Source organism: Ornithorhynchus anatinus, chromosome 4, assembly GCF_004115215.2.
Source record: "Ornithorhynchus anatinus isolate Pmale09 chromosome 4, mOrnAna1.pri.v4, whole genome shotgun sequence".
NCBI classification, from domain to species: Eukaryota; Metazoa; Chordata; class Mammalia; order Monotremata; family Ornithorhynchidae; genus Ornithorhynchus; species Ornithorhynchus anatinus.
The window spans coordinates 102,237,522-102,259,700 of record NC_041731.1 but is presented as its reverse complement, the minus strand read 5'-3'; the positions used below and the strand labels follow the sequence as shown (position 1 = coordinate 102,259,700).

Sequence of the window (22,179 nt, the reverse complement as noted above, 5' to 3'; positions counted from 1 at the left end):
GAGGCCTGGAAGCGATGGAATTCGAACGTCTGGAATTTCTGCTGAGCAGATGCTTCTGATCATATTTATGTTAAGGGAAGCAAAGGAGCAGAAAGGCAGATGGAGCTCAGCTCTCTCCCCTGGAATCCACCTGGCACGGCGTTCCCGTTCTCTGCTCCTTTGAATTAGCCCCGTAGAAGTAAATCAAAGGTGATTATGCATGTCAGCACAGGGCTACCACCTACCTCTTCGTTCAGCTTCTTTATGGTCTACTGCTTCATTTAAAAAAATAATAATAATTTGAAACAGAAAGAAGCACTACTCTGGTAGCGTGGGTCTTGCAGTTTTCAAGCAGCATGCGTTAAAGGGAGGAATCGGTGCTCTCAGCAGTACTTTCTCCATATCTCAGGGGTTAAATTAACCCAAGCACCCACAGGGCAGAGAACTTCTCAGACATTCAGGCCTCTTTTTACTTGTTAAGTGCTTACTATGTGCCAAGCACTGTTCTAAGCACTGGGGTAGATACAAGGTAGTCGGGTTGGACACAGTTCCTGCCCCACGCAGGGCTCATACTCTTAATCCCCCTTTTACAGATAAGGTAACCCAGGCCCAGAGAAGTGAAATGACTTGCCTGAGGTCAGGCATTAGGCATGCGGCGGAACTGGGATTAGAACCCGTGACCTTCTGACTCCCAGACCCATGCTCTATCCACTAAGCCGTGCTGCTTCAACCTGATTACCCTGTATCTCCCCCAGCACTTAAAACAGTGCTCTGCGCAGAGTAAGCGCTTAACAAATGCCAACATTATTATTATTATTCTTCTTTATGAGGAAGTGGGGCAGGCTGGTGGAAAAGACACAGACTGAGAGCCAGATCTTCTAATCCAAGATCCGCCACTGGCCTGGTGTGTGACCTGTGACAAGTCATTTACTTTCTCTGGGCCTCAGTTTCATTCATACATTCATTTGTATTTATTAAGCACTAACTGTGCGCAGAGCACCGTATTAAGCACTTGAGAAAGTACAAAATAGAGTGACATTCCTTGCCCACAAAGAGCTCACAGTCTAGAGTGGGGGAGAAAGATATCAGTACCAATAAATAAAATGACAGATTTATACCTAAGTGCTATGGGACTAGGGAGGGGGGTGGAGGGAAGAGCAAAGGGAGCAAGTCAGGGCAACGCAAAAGGGAGTGGGAGATAAGGAAAAGTGGGGCTTCGTCTGGGAAGGCCTCTTGGAGGAGGTGTGCCTTCAGTAAGGCTTTGAAGGGGAGGAGAGTAATTGTCAGATTTAAGAGGGGGAGGACGTTTCAGGCCAGAGCCAGTACGTGGGCCAGGAATCGGCGTCGAGACAGGCGAGATGGAGGCACAGTGAGAAGGTTAGCACTAGAGGAGTGAAGTATGAGGCTGGGTTGTAGAAGGAGAGAAGCGAGGAGAGGTTAGGAGGGGGCGAGGTGATGGATCTGTAAAATGGGGATTCAGTACTTTTTCTACAATCCCCTTATACTGTGAACCCCATATGGGCCAGGCACTGTGTGCAGTCTGATTTAACCGTATGTACCACAGTGCTAGGTTCAGTAAGAACTTCAAAAAAATACCACACTTACTATTTGTGCTCTTAATAATGTTGGTATTTCTTAAGCGCTTACTATGTGCTGAGCACTGTTCTAAGCACTGGGGAGAGGCAGGGTCATCAGGTCGTCCCACCTGAGGCTCACAGCTAATCCCCATTTTACAGATGAGGTAACTGAGGCCCAGAGAAGTGAAGTGACTTGCCCACAGACGCCCAGCTGACAAGTGACAGAGCCGGGAGTCGAACCCATGACCTCTGACTCCAAAGCCCGGGCTCTTTCCACTGAGCCACCCTGCTTCTCTTGTGTTTTAACTATCTCTATTTTGCCTTATATGTCTGTCACCATCTCACTTCCACCATTTACAATTAGATTATGAGCCTGCTGGGGACCAGGACCTGTGACTACTTCCTATCGTGATATTTTTGCCAGTTCTAAGTGCAATGCTTTTTTTTTTTTATGGTATTTGTTAAATTCATTCATTCAATAGTATTTATTGAGCGCTTACTATGTGCAGAGCATTGTACTAAGCTCTTGGGATGTACAAATGGGTAACAGATAGAGACAGTCCCTGCCCTTTGACGGGCTTATGCTCTGTGCCAGGCACTGTACTAAATGCTGGAGTAGATATAAGCTAATCAGGTTGGACACAGTCCATGTCCCACACGAGACTCACAGTGTTATTCCCATTTTACAGAGAAGTGAAGTGCCTTGCTCAAGGTCACACAGCAGACAAGTGGCAGAGCCGAGATTAGAACTCATGACCTCCGGCTCTATCCACTATACCGTGCTGCTTCACTGTGCTTTTCACGCAGTGTTCAATAAATGGATGAATAAATGAATGGGTAGATGGAGCCCCAATATGGAAGGATAGAGATCTTGGCTGGGTAATAGGAAAAAAAAGGCCCAATTTGGTCAAGCTGAATTATGAAATTTGCAGTGGAATGGAGCAACTCCAAATACTTCCCCTCTGGGCACACACTCATGTAAGTGGATTAGTGGATAACGACATCTACACATTATGTGAAAAATCAAAGATTCTGGAGACCCCTAAGTGTCAGTGTTCAACTACGGAACCAAACCTCAGTCATGGGATGGTCACAGCTATTAAGAGAGGGAAGTCAGTCACAATTAGATGGCTAACAAGTCAGCTGAAGTAGCCTGGCCCAGTGGAAAGAGCACTGACCTGGGAGTTAGAAGGACTTGGGTTCTAATCCCGCCTCTGCCACTTGTCTGCTGTGTGACCCTGGACATGACATTTAAGTTTCCTCTGCCTCAGTTACCTCTTTTGTAAAATGGGGATTAAGACTGGGAGCCCCATGGAGGGCAATGGACTGTGTCCAATTTCATCACTTTGTACCCACACCGGCACTTAGAACAATAATAATAATAATAATGGTGGTATTTGTTCTGACTTAATCTGTGCCAGGCTGCTGAACTAAGTGGTTACAAGCAAATTAGGTTGGACACAGTCTCTGTCCCACATCTCAAAATCTCAACCCACATTTTACAGAACAGGAAACTGAGGCATAGAGAAGTGAAATGACTTGCCCAAGGTCACCCAGCAGGCAATTGGCAAATTAGAACACACGACCAACTGATTCCCAGGCATGTGCTCTATCCACTACACCATGCTGCTTCTCAACAGTGCCTGGCATATAATTAGCACATTAAAAAGTACCATAAAAAAAGAGACAGCATGGCCCGGTGGAAAAACCTGGGAGTCAGAGGACCAAGATTCTCATACCACTTCGGTCAACTGTTTGCTCTGTCTCTTTGGGTAAGTCACTCCTCTTCTCTATGCCTAATTTTCCTCATCTGTAAAATGAGGATTAAATACCTGTTCTCCCTCCTAATTAGATGGTGAGCCCCATGTGGGACAGGGACAATGCCCAACCTGAATCACTTCTATCTACCCAAGCACTTAAAACAGTGTTTGATATATACTAGGTGCTTAACACATACCATTAAAAAAAAAAAAAGGCCAGAAAGGAAACCAAGAGGGGAGAACATGCTTAAACCAAGACCGGATGATGCAAACCAAAAAGAAATCTAGGTTGTGAAAATCGTTCTCTTCAATAGCTTAAATTACAGAAGAGGGATTGAGTTAAGTTGCTCAGTGAAAACCACTGGGAAGATGGGAATGTTGCTTCAAAGGAAGTTGACCCCGAGGTCCTAAGAGGTTATGAAAGCAAAGGGACTGATCTACAGAAGAACGAGGAAAGATTTATAGCTATCAACTGAGAAAAATTAAGCCAACAAAAACATGTAGGTTTTAGGGAAAAGGTAAAAACGAGACAAAGATGATAAATGAGACTATCCTATCCAATTCTGGTGCTGGCTGAAAAGCGAGTAATGTTGACAGTATCGAGGGGAAGAAAAAGGGAAGGATAAGAAACTTTAAGAAAATGGACTAGAGTCAGGGAACAACCCGAAAGTCTGAATGAAACCGTTTAAATTCATTAAAGAAAACCTTAGAAATATAGAAATTCTAAGGGAAAAGGTAAAAACAAGACCAAGATGATAAATGACAGTATCCTATCCAATTCTGGTGTTGGCTGAATAGCAAGTAATGTTGACAATATTGAGGGGAAGAAAATAGGGAAGGATAAGAAATTTTAAGAAAATGGACTAGAGTCAGGGAACAACTTGAAATTCTGAAAGAAGCCATTTAAATCCATCAAAGAAAACCCTTAAAATATAGAAATATTCATATTTATATTAAATAAAGAGGTTTTGGGATAGTAGACTTACTCTTCCAAGCGCTTAGTACGGTGGTCTGCACAATGCAAATGCTCAATAAACACCATTAATTGACCGGTTGATCAACTGCTTACAGGAGATAACGGAACACAAAATTCAAGCCACAGATCAAAGCATGATACAGTAACACTTGGAAATAATTAGATCCCACAAATGACCGAGTTGTTTCAATGTATCTACAGAGGCTGGTTTCCTTCTCAGTGAAAATTCTCATCACCCAAGCCTCAACGTAAACTGTGGATTTTCCATATCGCCGGAAGTCTATAATCCAGTTAAGGGGCGTGAGGCTGCACTATTTTGATCCTTTGAAAACTGTCAATCGATCAAACAGTTTTATTTATTGAGCACTTACTATGTGCAGAGCACTACTTCCGAAGAATTAACAGGAATTAACTATAAGAATTAACTTTGATTTATAGAAGCAAAATACGGGGTCCCCCTGGGCCCTATCTCACCTCTATACCCTAATTCGTTGCCAGTCAAGGATAGTTCAATGCTGTAATAATATTAATATTAATTATAATAGCAATTGTGGTATTTGTTAAGCGCTTACTATGTGCCAGGCACTGTACTAAGTAATGGGGTGGAAGCAAAGAAATCAAGTCAGACACAGTCCCTGTTCCACATGTGGCTCACAGTCATAACACCCATTTTACAGATGAGGGTACTGAGGCAAAGAAAATCATAATGATAATAATGTTGGCATTTGTTAAGCATTTACTATGTGCAGAGCACTGTTGTAAGCGCTGGGGGAGATACAGAGTAATCAGGTCGTCCCACGTGAGGCTCACAGTTAATCCCCATTTCACAGAGGAGGTCACTGAGGCACAGAGAAGTGAAATGACTTGCCCACAGTCGCACAGCTGACAAGTGGCAGAGCCGGGAGTCAAACCCATGACCTCTGACTCCAAAGCCCGGGCTCTTTCCACTGAGCCACGCTGCTTCCCAGCTTGAAGTGAGGTGAAAAGTGAAGTGACACAGCAGACAAGTGGCAAAATCAAGATTAGAACACAGATTCTCTGACTCCCAGGTCCATGCTCTATCCACTAGATCACGCTGCTTCTCTATGTACTGCTGCCAGTGTATTAGTCCTGAAAACAGTTAGCGTAGTTTCACAATCCCCGAAAACCAAATAATTAAAAATCACTTTATTTCTAGCTGTAGTCAATGGAAAAAGTCTGTAGCCTTAGAAAATTTGGCAGACAAACTACATGCTAGCAGTAGCATTTTGATGCTGTGAAATTGAACTGGAAGATAATTTAAAAATCACGCATGAAGAATTGGGGCTGCTGAGTTGTTTTGCTTTTTCTTTTTTAAAAAATGTGTGGTTCTCAAGTGCTTCTTACTAAGTGTGGTTATCCCCAGGTTTATTCCAAATTATCCCCGGAGAGTCCGTTACACAGTCTTAGGAGCAATAAAACACGAGCCAGCATTGATTAAGGTCTTGTTATTCACGACCTTCCTGCTTCTTTCTGAAATCTCCTTTTCTGCAATTTACTGTTTATTATCACCTCTGCCAGAGGATGGACGGAGGAGAAAAATAGACTGTAAAACTCCCAACTGCCAAGTTCGCTACTCAGCAGCTCTCAGTAAAAGGCTTGAGGCCACCAATTAATCAATCATATTCATCCTCTAGACCGTAAGCTCGCTGTGGGCAGGGAATGTGAATGTATCTGTTTATTGTTGAATCGTACTCTCCCAAGCGCTTAGTACAGTGCTCTCCACACAGTAAGTCCTCAATAAATACGACTGAATGGATCCCTCGCTGTGTGCAGCACACTGTACTAAGCTCTTGGGAGAGTACAATGTAACGGAGTTGGTAGACACATTCCTTTGGAGAAAGGTTGCAAATATTGGTTGAAGTAGAATTTTTAAATTATTTAGGAATTTCAATAATGTCTGCCCACCCTCTCATTACCACAATCACAGAAGCCAGCTATGTTACTTTGCTCTGATTTAAAATTTTCAAATGTTTGGAGGATTTGGACTCTTCGAAGAGTCTACCGTTTGCTTTCCGATACCCTTTCCATACCTAACCTCCTTTGCACCTAGATTTGTACCCTTTATTCACCCTACCCTCCCTAACTGGCGGAGCCTTCTTGGTGCTGTTTGAGTCTCTTTCCATTCGTTCTCTCTTCAGTGGAATAGAGAACATCTGCTCGCCGTCCCTGAGTAAGAGTCATTCGTACTGTCCTGAAGGCATTCTCGCCGGCGGCCTTCTCTTCCTCACGTATCGTCTCGGTTCTTCCCATTTCTTGCAAGGTCTATTTTCAATCCTTTATCTCACTGCCTCCAACCCCCCCTTGAGTCTTTAATAGCCCACGTGAGATACAGACCTTAGTATTCGAGGAAGGTTCTGAGCAGTGCTGATGGTATTAGGAAGAGGAATCACAAGTAAGGAAATGGCTTCATTCACAGAAAATCTAAGGGGTCTCCAATCAATCCATCAATATCCTAGCCCTTCCCCAAGGGAAGGTCTTACGAGCACCGTGGCAAGAGACAGAGAGAGATCCAACCTCGGGAAGCTGGGCTTCCTCACTGCTCACGGACTCTGGATCAGAGAAGCAGCGTGGCTCAGTGGAAAGAGCCCGGGCTTGGCAGTCAGAGGTCATGGGTTGGAATCCCGGCTCTGCCACTTGTCAGCTGTGTGACTGTGGGCAAGTCACTTCACTTCTCTGGGCCTCAGTTACCTCATCTGTAAAAGGGGGATGAAGACTGTGAGCCTCACATGGGACAACCTGATTACCCTGTATCTCCCCCAGCGCTTAGAACAGTGCTCGGCACATAGTAAGCACTTAACAAATACCAACATTATTATTATTATTACCTCTCTCCCAAGGTGGGAAAACAGAGCTGGGCTCCCTTAGTGATTTCCTCCCGTCTTGCCTGTCCTAGGCTACCACGGCTGCCATCGCCAACTCCTACAACCCCAGCTTAGGTTGTCAACACCACCACTGTCTATCCGCATTAGAGTGTGAGCGGGGAATGGGTCTACAGATTCTCCCGACAGTGCTTTTGTGGACAGTAAAACTGAACTGAAACTGAGCTTATCTTCCCACCCAAACCTTAACCTCCCCGTTCCCTTTTTCATTACCGTCGACACCTCCACCATCCGTCCCGTCTCACAAGCCCGTAACCTTGGCATTACCCTTATCGTTATCGTTCCACCCACATATTCAAGCCATCGCTAAACCCTGTCAGTTCTACCTTCACAACATCGCCAAAATCCGCCTCTTCCTCTCTGGACAAACTTCTACCATATTAGTACGAGCGCTTACCTTATCCCGCCTTGAATATTGTATCGGCCTCCTTGCTGACCTCCCTGCCTCTTGTATCTCCCCACTCCAGTCTACACTCCATTCTGCTGCCCGAATCATTTCCCTTCCAAATGTTCAGACCATGTGTCCTCATTCCTCAAGAAACTCCAGAGGTGCCCATCCACCTTCACATCAAAAACTCCTCACCATTGGGTTTAAAGCACTTAATCACCTTGCCCCCACCTACCTCCCCTCGCTACTCCCCTACTACAACCTAACCTGCACACTTGGTTCCTCTAATGCTAACCTTCTCACCGCACCTTGATCTCATCTATCTTGCCCCCGTCCTCTCACCCGCATCCTGCTGCTGGCCTGATAACGCCCTCCCTCCTCATATCAGGTAGATAATTGCTCTCCCCCACATCAAAACCTTATTGAAGGCACACATCTGCTTCAAGAAGTCTTCCCTGACAAATCCCTCCCTTCCTCTTCTCCCACTCCCTTGTGTGCTCCTCTTACTTGCTACTTCATTCATTCTAATAATGTTGGTATTTGTTAAGCGCTTACTATGTGCCGAGCACTGTTCTAAGCGCTGGGGTAGACATAGGGGAATCAGGTTGTCCCACGTGGGGCTCACAGTCTTCATCCCCATTTTACAGATGAGGGAACTGAGGCACAGAGAAGTTAAGTGACGTGCCCGCAGTCACACAGCCGACAAGTGGCAGAGCTGGGATTCGAACTCATGAGCCCTGCCTCCAAAGCCCGTGCTCTTTCCACTGAGCCACGCTGCTTAGAGGCTCCCTCCCATCCCCACAGCACATATATTTATATCCATACATAGCTGTTTGATTTATTTATTTATTTAATTTATTTACTCATTCATTTATATTTATGTCAGCCTCCCCCTTTACCCCATGAGCTCACTGTGGGCAGGAATGTGTCTGTTACTATATTGTACTCTCCCAAGCGCTTAGTACAATGCTTTGCACACAGTAAGTACTCAATAAATCCGACTGAATGAATGACAGTAAGCTCTCAATAAATACCACTGACTGACTGATTGAAAGCTCTTTGGGAGCAGGGAACCTTGTTTTCGACTTTTATTTTATGCTCCCAAGGGCCAGTTATAGTGCTCTGCACACATATCAGGTGCCCAGCAATAATATAGCCTTCTTCCCCCAGACCTTCATCAGTGCCTCCTCTCTCTGACCAACAAATCTGCTGTCGCTCTTCCCCTTCTGTCTGTCTCTCTCTCTCCCCCGGACACAAGTGGGAGCCATGTGGTCTAGGAAAAAAGAGCACGGTGTGGGAGTCAGAGGACCTAATCACATCACTTGCCTGCTGTGAGAACTTGGGCAAATCTCCTAAGTCCTCTGGGCCTCGGCTGTAAAATGAAGATGAAATCTTAGTTCTCCCTCCTAATTAGACTGTAAGTCCCAGGTGCGACAGAGGCCGTGTCTGACCTGATTATCTTTTATCTGCCCCGATGTTTGGTACAGTGCCTGGTGCGTGCTAAACTTTTAACAAAAAACACAATTACCAGCATTATTACTACTGAGCTTCCCTTCAACCCAGTCTAGCATTTCCTGAGGCCATTTTCTAGTTCAAGTGAATGGTTCCAGCCTCTGTGAATTCCTATGGTACAAACTGATGCTTAGAGTCACTTTGAATCGCTATGCCAGTTTTCAAAACAAGTTTGTGCCCAACATTTAGAAAATGTATTCAGTAATATTATGTTGCATTGTACTCTCCCAAAGCTGTGCACACAGTAAGCGCTCAATGAACATGATTGATTGATTGGTTGGTGGTATCGGGCCCCGATAATGACCTTAGGACAATTGTTTACTGAACGTGAAAGTGTCTGCATAGGATTGGAGGGGAGTTGATCTGTGGAAAATATTCAATTATTTGAATACTAAAATGCCTGAGAGGTTGTCTCAGTCCCATATTTTGACCACTGCAAACCCATTAAGTATTTTCTATGAAGTGGGCTAACAAGGAAAATAAATAGAGCACCTCACCCGCTACTGTTAGTCCAACAGAAACTGAACTAATAAAAGAGAGTCACGCTTACAAAAATTATCTTTAAAGAATGCAACTGCTGTGGCTCTGGCTAAATAAGAAACAGATTTCTCTTAATGATTTTTCCTAAAATCCAAAGCAATAAGAGAGTTAATTGGCTCCACAAATCCTTTTCCACCATGTGAGCAAAGGTTGTGGTGCCGTCTGTTGGATATAAGAAGACTGAAACAAAACAGATTGCTAAATGAAGTTGTAAACGGGATGGCAAATGCAATTCAAATGAGATTCCTTTCGAGTATTTGCCAAAGCCTGAGAAAAAGAAACTTCATTAAAATGAAACAATGGGAAGCCTAGAATATTCATGCACTAAATTGGATTCAGGGAAAATCTGTACACTATCTAGAAAATGTCCTAGTAAGCAGGTTGAGAACGGTATTCGCTGGTTACACTCTGTGTTTTTGAAGGAACAAACGATTACTTCCAGTAAAATAGTTTTGGAAGTGTTTGCGTTCTGCAATCAAACACAAAGTCAATTCGCATAATTTGCACAAAATGAACAAATGGTAGCAAAAACTACCTAAGTAGTCCCTTTTCGAAGAAGACACCACTGAAGGTGAAACGTGACGAGAAAGATCCGCAGCTCTGGCCAAAGTGCAATCAAAATAGCTGCCCCTTATGTTGTTTTCTTTAGTGTTTGTAGTACCTGGCGCTGTTTTCTTTTTTGCTCTTTGCTTTGTCTCTCCATATGAAGTTTTTGCTCTGAGAGATCCACTCTCTTCTAGGTGACAGTGCACCGAACAATACGCCCTCAAGAAATTGATTCTCAGTTTTCATCTGGTATGGAGCATTGTCTGAGGATTTATTTACCGAGTCCTTAAAAATTTTTCTCCTCCCCCTTTAATTTCTGCTTCCCAATTTCAGCTCTTTAGACTGTTCGGGTTTCCTGCCGTCACTCGCTCTCCTCACGTGTTCCACCAGGCATAGCTGCATTAGGGTTAGCGTAGTTTTGCTGCAAGGAGACTATGTACTAGAACTTCACCGGTACATGGAGCTGTCTTGTGATTTCATGGCGGGCATGACCCCAGACAGTTCGCGCAAATACCACCACTACTATATACTAGAAGCAGGCAGTCAGGAAGTCACGTAGTGCATGACCAACCAGCAGGCCGCATTAGAATCCCCTAAGTGATAGAATATTTTAGATGAGAGTTTGAATGCGCGCAAACCTATTTTAGCTTCGTTCACATCAGGAGGACTCTGACTCTTGATCATCCGCTCCTTTTAGGAGCTTCTAGTCTAGACATGTGCCTTATCTCTCTCTCCCAATCTCTGTTTCTCTCTTTCCTGACTCTTTCTCCCCTGATCCTGTTCCACTGTTTCTACCCTTAGAGATACTCTGCCCACCATCGCTGAATCTGCAAGGAATTAGTGATCAAACCCCTTTGCTTATTAGATTGCCTCGAGCTATTTCATGATCATTTATTAGGTTGCTCATTATTTTTTTTTAAAAAAACCTACGTATTGTTACTTTATGAAAGGACCACCTAAGGGACCCGTTGGCAGTAATGACTGTCGTTTGTCCTAAATTCCGGTGACCTTCTCTGATAAACGATTTAAGTAGCACCGCACTGACCCTTGGGACCTTCCCTAGATGTAATTTAGGAGACATCTGGATGATTCAACTTCATTTTTCATTGGCACGAATTTTAGTTTGGCCATTGTTAGCTGTTAATCTGGAATTGGCTAGTCACAACCCAGAAGATGAGTGACGCAGAAATAGCAGCTGTTAAGATGGTCTTGAGGCATTCTAGAAAATGTCACGCGTACCATTTATCCATATGCATAATTTACTTGAATGCTTTTCTATCTCCTCTTCTAGACTGTAAACTTCTGATAGTCAGGGAACATGTCTCCCTACTCTCCCAAGCACTTCTGCACACAACAAGCACTCAATAAATACCACTGATTGATTGATATGCCTTATTCAGTCTCTCCACATCTGTATGGACTTATTTTTTTAGACCACAATTTCCTTTATCCTTTGGTATTTTCAATTTGATCCTGATTTCCCTCTCGGGTTTCTAGAGGCTATATATACAGTTTAGTGAAAAGTATACCTCTTTTGGCAATACCTTTTTATAGACTTTCCCCCCCAAACTATGCTGTAAAAAACCCACTGAGATGCAGCAAGGACTTAATGGTTAAGGGCAAGAATTTAGGAGTCAGTGGACATGGGTTCTAGTCCTGGCTCTAACACTTTCCTACTGTATGGCCTTGAATAATTCACTTAGCTTCTCTGGGCCTCAGTTTCTTCATCTGTAATATGGGGATTCAATACCTGCTCTCCTTCCTTCTTAGACTGTGAGTGCTGAGAGGGACAGGGACTGTGTATAATAATAATAATAATAATAATGGTATTTGTTAAGTGCTTACTATAATAATGTTGGTATTTGTTAAGCGCTTACTATGTGCAGAGCACTGTTCTAAGCGCCGGGGTAGATACAGGGTAATTAGGCTGTCCCATATGAGGCTCACAGTCTTCATCCCCATTTTACAGATGAGGCAACTGAGGCACAGAGAAGTCAAGTAACTTGACTAAGGTCACACAGCTGACAAGGGGCAGAGCTGGGATTCGAACCTATGACCTCTGACTCCGAAGCCCGTGCTCTTTCCACTGAGCCAGGCTAAATGAAACTACTCAAATCTGGAATTCGTGGCGTGAAGCCAGACCCCTTTTTGCTGGCACCCAAATTTTTAAATTATTCACCCCAGTGCCCAGGCCATGCCGACCGAAATGGGAGGACTCAAATCTGGGGTTCGTGGCATGGGGCCGCTACCCTTTGTGCCAAGCACTGTTCTCAGCATTGGGGGGTGGAGATAGAAGGTAATCAGGTTGTCCCACGTGAGGCTCACAGTCTTAATCCCCATTTTACGGATGAGGTAACTGAGGCAAGGAGAAGTTAAGTGACTTGCTCAAAGTCACACAGCTGACAAGCGGAAGAGCCGGAATTGGAACCCACGACCTCTGACTCCCAAGCCTGTGCTCTTTCCACGGAGCCACGCTCCTTCTCTGGCCTGATTATCCTGCATCTATCCTAATGTTTAGTAGAACAACTGGAACTATTAAATCCTGTCAGTTCCACCTTCATAACATCACTAAAATCAGCCCTTTCCTCTCCATCCAAACTGCTACAATTTCAATCCTATCCTGCCTAGATGACTGCATCAGCCTCTCTGCTGACCTCCCAACCTCCTGTCTCTCCCCACTTCAGTCCATACTTCACTCTTCTGCCCAGATCATTTTTCTATAAAAATGTTTAAGAAATGTTTCCCCGCTCATCAAAAAACTCCAGTGATCACCCACCCACCTCTGCATCATACAAAAACTCCTCACCATCGGCTTCAAAACACTCAATCACTTTGCCCTCTCCACAGAGAAGCAGCGTGGCTCAGTGGAAAGAGCCCGGGCTTGGGAGTCAGAGGTCAAGGGTTCTAATCCCGGCTCAGCCGCTTGTCACCTGGGTGACTTTGGGCAAGTCGCTTCACTTCTCTGGGCCTCAGTTATCTCATCTGTAAAATGGGCATGAAGACCGTGAGCTCCACGGGGGACGACCTGAGCACTCTGTATCCTCCCCAGCGCTTAGAACAGTGCTTTGCATATAGTAAGCGCTTAACAAATGCCATTATTATTATTACTTCATCTCGCTTCTCTCCTTCTACGACCCAGCCCGCCCACTCCACTCCTCTGGTGCTCACCTTCTCACTGTACCTCCATCTCGCCTGTCTCGCCACCGACGTCCGGCCCACGTTCTACCTCTGGCCCGGAACACTCTCCCTCCTCAAATCCGACAGAGACGTACTAACCCTCGCTTCAAAGCCTTACTGAAGCTCCGTCTCCTCCAAGAGGCATTCCCTAACTAAACCCCATTTTTCCTCTTCTCCCGCTCCCTTCTCCACTGCCTCTTTTCCCCCCATTTCCCTCTGCTCCTCCCTTCCCCTCCCCTCAGCACTGTACTCGTCTGCTCGACTGCATATATTTCCGTTACCCTATTTATTTCGTTAATGAATTGTACATCGCCTCGATTCTATTTAGTCGCCATCGTTTTTACAAGACGTTCTTCCCCTCGACTCTATTTATCGCCATCGTTCTCGTCTGTCCGTCTCCCCCGATCGGACCGTGAGCCCGTCAAACGGCGGGGACCGTCTCTATCTGTTGCCGACTCGTTCATCCCAAGCGCTTAGTACAGTGCTCTGCACATAGTAAGCGCTCAATAAATACTATTGAATGAATGAATGCCCTGATATGCTCTCTTTAATCTACTGCAGTCGCAGTCCCAAAGTGCTTACGTACATATCCTTAATATATTCATTTATATTAAAGTCTGTCTCTCCCTCTCTGGACTGTAAACTCACTGTGGGCAGGGAATGTGTCCATTTACTCTTTTATCATACTCTCCTAAGAACTTAGTACAGTGCTCTACACACAGTAAGCACTCAATAAATACGACTGAATGAATGAGAAGCAGCGTGGTTCAGTGGAAAGAGGCCGGGCTTCGGAGTCAGAGGTCATGGGTTCGACTCCCGGCTCTGCCACTCGTCAGCTGCGTGACTGTGGGCGAGTCACTTCACTTCTCTGTGCCTCAGTTACCTCATCTGTAAAACGGGGATTGACTGTGAGCCTCACGTGGGACAACCTGATTACCCCGTATCTCCCCCAGCGCTTAGAACAGTGCTCTGCACATAGTAAGCGCTTAACAAATACCACCATTATTATGGACATAGTAAGAGTTTAACAAATATCAACATTATTCTTATTGCTATTTAAGAGTGTCTATTGTCTTTCCTCCACGTTTCCATAACTCAAAACTAGAACCACACGATGCAAATTCACTCTCGGAAAATACTTGATGGTGAGAATGATGAGGATGGTGGTGAGAAGCTGCAACGAAAGCATTATCATTTAGACGCTGCGGTCTGTCCCCTTCCTCTTAGAATAGGGTCTCATCTTGGTTTTGCCACCTCCGCAATCTTCGGGGTCCCCTCTCACATCTCTGACTGTTCCTTCCCGTTTTCACATCCCTCCCTATAGGGATGGGTATTTTTCAGGACTCTGCACTGAGTCCTCTACTTTTTCCTCTCTGTCCCTATCTTTTGGGGACCTCATCTCCTCCAGCCCCATCTCTACGTCCCAAGGGCCCAGGAATCAGAAGGCCATGGGTTATAATCGCAGCTCCGCCACTTGTCCGCTGTATGACCTCGATCCAGTCGCTTCACTTCTCTATGCCTCGGTTAACTCACGTATAAAAATGGGGATTGTGACTTGGGAGCCTCTCGTGGGAAAGGACTTTGTCCAACCCGATTTGCTTGTATCCACCCCAGGGTTTAGTACAGTGCCTGACACAAAGTAAGTGCTTAACAGATACCATAGTTATTATCAATGATGATTATTATGATTCACAAATCATAACAGATCATGAGAAGCAGCAACGATCCTGAAGAAGCATGACTGTGAGGAATCATGACGATCATGATCATGAAGCATGAAGAAGAAGATCGAGAGAAGCAACAAATACCATAGTTATTATTGATTATCATTATTATGATTCACAAATTAAAATGGATCAGGAGAAGCAGCTTGGCTTAGTGGAGAGAGCACGGGCTTGGGAGTGAGAGGTCATGGGTTATAATACTGGCTCCACCACTTAGCTGTGAGACTTTGGGCAAGTCACTTAACTTCTCTGTGCCTCAGTTACCTCAACTGTAAAATGGGAACGAAGACTGTGAGCCCCATGTGGGACAACCTGATTACCTTGAATCTACCCAGCGCTTAGAATAGTGCTTGGCCCATAGTAAGCACTTCACAAATACCATCATTATTACTATTATTGTTATTATTCAATCTACCTCTCCATCTTAACCTCCCACCTACTAGCCAATTCCCCAACTCTTCTTGCCCCCAGGACATCTCCAGTGGATGGCCTGCCAAGAGCTGTGCGACTGTGGGCAAGTCACTTGACTTCTCTGTGCCTCAGTTCCCTCATCTGTAAAATGGGGATGAAGACTGTGAGCCTCACGCGGGACAACCTCATTCCCCTGTATCTACCCCAGCGCTTAGGACAGTGCTCTGCACGTAGTAAGCGCTTAACAAATACCAACATTATTATTATTATTACCTAAAACTCAGCATATCCCAAACTGAATTTATAAGCCCTCTTCCTCATCGCCACTCGCTTCCCAAGTTATCTTGAGTTCAATTGGCTCGCCAACTTGTCCGCTTTGAGGTATCTGAGCCAGGTGCTTTGTTTTGAGACTCTCTTCCACTAGACTGTAAGCTTTTCATAGGTAGGGATCATTTCTACCAATTCTATTTTACTCTCTCGAGCACATAGTCCTGGGCTCGGCACGTGATAAACGCTCAATAGATATCAATTAAAGATATTTACTGAGCACTCACTCTAGGCTTCAAGGCTGTCCATCACCTTGCCCCTTCCTACCTCTCCTCCCTTCTCTCTTTCCATTGCCCACCCCGCACGCTCCGCTCCTCCGCCGCCCACCTCCTCGCCGTCCCTCGGTCTCGCCCGTCCCGCCGTCGACCCCCGGGCCACGTCCTCCCGCGGTCCCGGAACGCCTTCCCTCCTCACCTCTGACAATCTAATTCTCTTCCCCTCTTCAAATTCCTACTTAAAGCTCACCTCCTCCAAGAGGCCTTCCCAGACTGAGCTCCCCCCTTTTTCCCTCCGCTCCCTCTACCCCCCATCACCTCTCCGCAGTTAAACCCTCTTCTCCCCCCTTTCCCTCTGCTCCTCCCCCTCTCCCGTCCCACCCCCTCAGCACTGTACTCGTCCGCTCAACTGTATATATCTTCATCAGCCTATTTATTTTGTTTATTTTGTTTAATGAGATGTACATTACCCTGATTCTATTCATTTGCCATTGTTTTTATGAGATGTTCTTCCCCTCGACTCTATTCATCGCTATTGTTCTCGTCTGCCCGTCTCTCCCGATTAGACCGTAAACCCGTCAAAGGGCAGGGACCGTCTCTATCTGTTGCCGACTTGTACATTCCAAGCGCTTAGTACGGTGCTCTGCATGTAGTAAGCGCTCAATAAATACTATTGAATGAATGAATGAATGTGCAATAAAATGAGTGGAAAATTGTATTGGCCTCCTCGCTAGTCCCCACTGCTTCCGGGATCACACTGCTTCGATCCATCCTTCACGTTGCTGCTTGGATTATCTTCTTGAAACATCACTCGGCACTTCTCCCCTTTCATCAACCCCCTCCAGTGGTTACCCATCTCCCTCTCCACATCATCAGAAGCCCCTTACGGCTCTCCGCCGACTCTCTGTTCCCTGATCAGCTGATAATAATAATAATGTTGGTATTTGTTAAGCGCTTACTCTGTGCAGAGCACTGTTCTAAGCGCTGGGGTAGACACAAGGGAATCAGCTTGTCCCACCTGGGACTCACAGTCTTAATCCCCATTTTACAGATGAGGGAACTGAGGCACAGAGAAGCTAAGTGACTCGCCCAAAGTCACACAGCTGACAAGTGGCAGAGCCGGGATTCGAACCCATGATCTCTGACTCCCGAGCCCGGGCTCTATTCCACTGAGCCACGCTGCTTCTCGCCCCTTCAGCTCTCTTCGCCCCTCCTCCCCTACCCACACTCTTCACTCATTCTAAGCCCATCCCCTGGCCAGTCCCTACTCCCACTTGGTTTGTCTCCATAATAATAATGATAATTGCATTTGTTAATCATTTACTATGTGCCAGGTACTGTACTAAGCGCTGGGGTGGATACAAACCAGATTGGACACAGTCCCTGTCCCACGTGGGGCTCACAGTCTTGTCTCTATCTGTTGCCGAATTGTCCATTCCAAGCGCTTAGTACGGTGCCCTGCACATAGTAAGCGCTCAATAAATACTATTGAATGAATGAATGGATTTTACAGAGGCACAGAGAAGTTAAGTGACTAGTCACACAGCTGACAAGCGGCGGAGCCGGGATTAGAACCCATGACCTCTGACTCCCAAGCCCGAGCTCTTTCCGATGAGCCGCACCGCTTCTCTACTACTATCACCGCTCTTTTTTATCACGTCGCAACTTCCGGTTCAAAAAAATGGCGAATGCCGGAGACAGAAACCAAAAACCTTATGTTAAAGCCGCATTCGAGGAAAAGCAATCCTGCAAACCTCTGGGGGAAGGATGTGCACAGACCAAACTCTTTCAATTACCGTTGGGAATTCTTCACATCCCCTTTGCAAAGGAACGTTCCACTTCCGTGCTACAGCTGGAGCTCAGTGATAGTTGGATTTTTTTTTTCCTTTTAATCGTGTTTCCCGCAGCTTGTCTGCTCACAGTCAAGGATCTTTCCTGGTGTCTCACACACTTGGACGATGTCAAAACTCCTCCTCATGGCGCCTTGCCTTTTGCTATTGCCACCAAATTACACCCCCTTCTTAGGGTTGTAACTCCATGGACAGCCATACAGGAGAGGAATTCATTCAGGGTGGCTCGACTGTCTGAAAATCGAGTGCTATCAACTCATGAGAAGCAGCATTGTATAGCGGAGAGAGCACGGGCCCGGGAGTCAGTAGGACCTAGGTTTTGATCTCGGCTCGGCCACTTGCTTGCTGTGTGACCTTGGGCGAGTCACATAACTTCTCTGTGTCTCAGTCACCTCATCTGTAAAGTGGGTGTTAAGACGGGAGCCCTGTATGTTCCTTGAGGGCAGGGATCAGATCTATTTACTCTATTGTACTCTCTCAGGCTCTTAGTGTAGCCAGAACTCAATGAACAGGATGGTGATGATGATGATACTATTTGTTAAATGCCTACTATCTGCCCCAAACCGTATTAAGCTCTGGGGTAAATACAAGCTAATCAGGTTGGACAGAGTTCCTGTCGTGGCTCAGTGGAAAGAGCCTGGGCTTCGGTGTCAGAGGTCATGGGTTCGACTCCCGGCTCTGCCACTTGTCAGCGGGGTGACCGTGGGCAAGTCACTTCACTTCTCCGTGCCTCAGTTCCCTCCTCTGTAAAATGGGGATTAACCGTGAGCCTCACGTGGGACAGCCCGATTACCCTGTATCTCCCCCAGCGCTTAGAACGGTGCTCTGCACATAGTAAGCGCTTAACAGATACCAACATTATTATTACATGAGTCTCACGGTCTAAGTGGGAAGGAGAACAGCTATTGAATCCCCACTTTACAGATGAGGAAACTGAGGCTCAGAGAAATGAAGGGACTTGCCCAACGTCACACAGTAGGCAAGTTATGGATCGGGGGTTAGAACCAGGTTTTGGGACTCCCAGGCCCAAGCTCTCTCCACTAGGCTACCTTGCTTTCCATTGACTGATGGAAAAATATTGGAAAGGGCAGAATTTGATCTGTCACCACTATCCAACCCCAGCTGTCTACCCCAGCGCTTAGAACAGTGCTCGGCACATAGTAAGCGCTTAACAAATACCAACATTATTATTATTATTATTATCCCTGAACGGGTGTTTACCCAGAGCCTCCTGTGCCCTTGGAAGCTCAGAAAAGGAGAGCTGAACCTAATCAATCTAATTCTTATCTGGTGCATTCCAACGGCTTTTGATTTTTTTCCACCTTCTGAAAATATTTTCCTGTTTCCCATTCCAAATACAATAGTGTCTAGTTATTAGGCTCCTCTAGAACTGAGGAACCAATAACATTTGATAATATGTTATAATTTAATGACCAAATCTCACAGCTTGTTGGCTCAACTTGAAGGACACCAGGAAATTCTGTTCCTCTCCTTTCCAAAATATTTGCCCTAATGCCACTTGAACTGGCTAAAGGATACATATTGCAGAGGCATTATTAAGAGAGAGTCTGGATTTAAAAAAATATTTAATGTTGGTATTTGTTAAGCGCTTACTATGTGCCGAGCACTGTTCTAAGCGCTGGGGGAGATACAGGGTAATCAGGTCCCATGTGGGGCTCACAGTCTTAATCCCCATTTTCCAGATGAGATAACTGAGTCCCAGAGAAGTGAGGTGACTTGCCCCAAGTCACACAGCTGAGAAGCGGCGGAGCCGGGATTAGAACCCACGACCTCTGACTCCTAAGCCCGTGCTCTTTCCACTGAGCCACGCTGCTTCTCTAAGGGCTTACTATTTGCTAGGCACTGTTCTAAGTGCTTGGGTAAGCACGAGCTAATCGGGTTGGACAAAGTCCATGTCCCTCAAGGGGTTGACAGTCTCAGTCCCCATTTTACAGTTGCGGAACTGAGGCCCAGAGAAGTTTAGTGACCTACCCAAGGTCACACATTCACTCATTCAATAGTATTTATTGAGCGCTTACTACGTGCACAGCACCGTACTAAGCGCTTGGAATGTACAGATCGGTAACAGATAGAGACAGTCCCTGCCCTTTGACGGGCCATACATTAGACAAACGGTAGAGTAGAGATTAGAACCCAGGTCTCCGACTTCCTAGTCTGTGCTCTTCCCACAGTAATGGTAAACAAAATACCACTTAAAAGGTCTATATTGGGCAAATTGCTATCGGTAGTTATACCGATGGTAAATTCCTCCTGGTGATAGCGAACGATAATACAATTCTTCCCCAGTCCCCTCCTCCATTCAACTTGTCCATCACAATACTGCACACCGACCATGGTGCACAACTCCGAGGCCCCCAATCTTGACATTAGCAAGCGAAACATCCATCTACGGTATTTACTGAGAGCTTACTGTGTGCAGAGCACTGTAGTAAGTGCTTGGAAGAGTACAATAAAAGTGAGTTAGAAGACATTCTCTACCCACGACGAGCTTACAGTTCTCCATTTCTTGTTCTCCTTCAACTCTCCCATTGGGTCTCATTGAATCCTAGCAGTTTTTGTGTGGAGACATGATATTTTGTGGATCTGTCCTTTCTACTCCATCCACACGGCCGAGGTCCGGGCACATATAACCTTGACTATCAGTGTCCTCATCGATCTTTATGCCTTTATTCTCTCCCTTCTCCAGTTCATACTTCACTCTGCGGCTTGGTTCACCATTCGATAACAATTCTGCACGTGTCTCTCCACTCTATTAAAAACCCTCTCTTTCCATAAAAATTCCTCTCTACATCAAGCAAAAACTTCTGACCGTTAACTTTAAGGAATTCAATCAGCGTTTTCCTCTTACATACAGTAATAATTATGACATTTAGTAAGCATTTATTATTTATCATTCATTAGGTGCTAAATGCTAAGCATTTATATAATTGTATAATTTATATATTTATATAAGTGTATTATTATAAAATATATACAATATATAATAACTGCGGTATTTGTTAAGTGCTTAGTTTGTGTCAGGCTCTGTACTAAGTGCTGGGGTAGATACAAGCAAATGGGGTAAGACACAGTTCATGTAATAACGATAATAATGATGGCATTTGCTAAGCGCTTACTACTGTTCTAAGCACTGGGCTTGATATAAAGCAATCAGGTTGTCCCACATGGGGCTCACTCTTAATCCTCCTCTTACAGATGAGGTAACTGAAGCACAGAGAAGTGAAGTGACTTGCCCAAAGTCACACAGCTGATAAGTGACGGAGTTGGGATTAGAACCCACCACCTCTGACTCCCAAGCCTGCTCTTTCCACTAAGCCACACTGATTCTCTAGGTGCTTACTATGTGCCAAGCACCCATCTAAGCACTGGGGTTGATACAAAGTAATCAGGTTATCCCACGTGGGGCTCACGGTCTTAATCCACATTTTACAGATGAGGTAAATGAGGCCCAGAGAAGTAAAATGACTTGCCCAAGGTCACACAGGAGAGAAGTGGCAGAGCCGGGATTAGAACCCAGGTCTGTCTGACTCCCAGGCCCACGCTTTATCCACTAGACCATGTTACGTCTCACCTCAGACCCAGACTCTGTCCCTCACGAGGCTCGCTATCTAGCAGAAAGGATCTGAAACCGGCACATCTCCTCCAAGACGCCGTCCCTCACCAGGCCTTCATTTTTTTCCCACTCCTTTTTGTGTCACCCTGACATGCTCCTTTTATTCACCACCCCCCGCCCTCTGCCTCCAGCCCCATAGGACTTACGTACATATCCGCGATTGATTTATATTAATGCCTGCCTCCCCTCTCAGAGTCACACCTGGAGAGTTTCCAGTCCTCTACCAGTCTCGACCGTGGGAGGGACAGTCAAGCAGAGGCCTGTCCCTTGCATTCCTAGCTTGGCCAGTGGCTAGTGAGTGGAAGACAATCTGCTGCAAGTTAAAACTCCCCTGTGCTGGGAGAGAGGCGAGAGTGGAGACTCAAGTTGACTCTGTGGAAGGAGGCAGTGGTAAACCACTTCCATATTTTGACCAGGAAAACTCTAGGGATCCACTACCAGAACGATGGCAGATGGAGGTGAGGCGTTCCGGGAGAGATGCGTCCGTGGTACCGCTGTGGGTCGGATACGACTTGACAGCATAATACGTAAAATAAAAAAATAAATGGTGGTATTTGTTAAGCGCTTACTATGTGCAAAGCACTGTTCTAAGCGCTGGGGGATACAAGGTAATCAGGTTGTCCCACGTGGGGCTCACAGTTTTAATGCCCATTTTACAGATGA

The 22,179-nt window shown here is 45.5% G+C and overlaps 1 protein-coding gene and 1 non-coding gene across 3 annotated transcripts in view; one reads left to right on the top strand and one right to left on the bottom strand.

Annotated features, from left to right (window-relative positions):
* The window catches only part of COL24A1 (collagen type XXIV alpha 1 chain), a 481,357-nt gene that overhangs the window by 215,705 nt on the left and 243,473 nt on the right, over nucleotides 1-22,179 (bottom strand). The gene's annotated exons all lie outside the window — the stretch shown is intronic.
* Nucleotides 21,700-21,837, top strand: LOC114811935. The gene has a single exon (XR_003759630.1). It is a non-coding gene; the product is annotated as a small nucleolar RNA SNORA7 (small nucleolar RNA).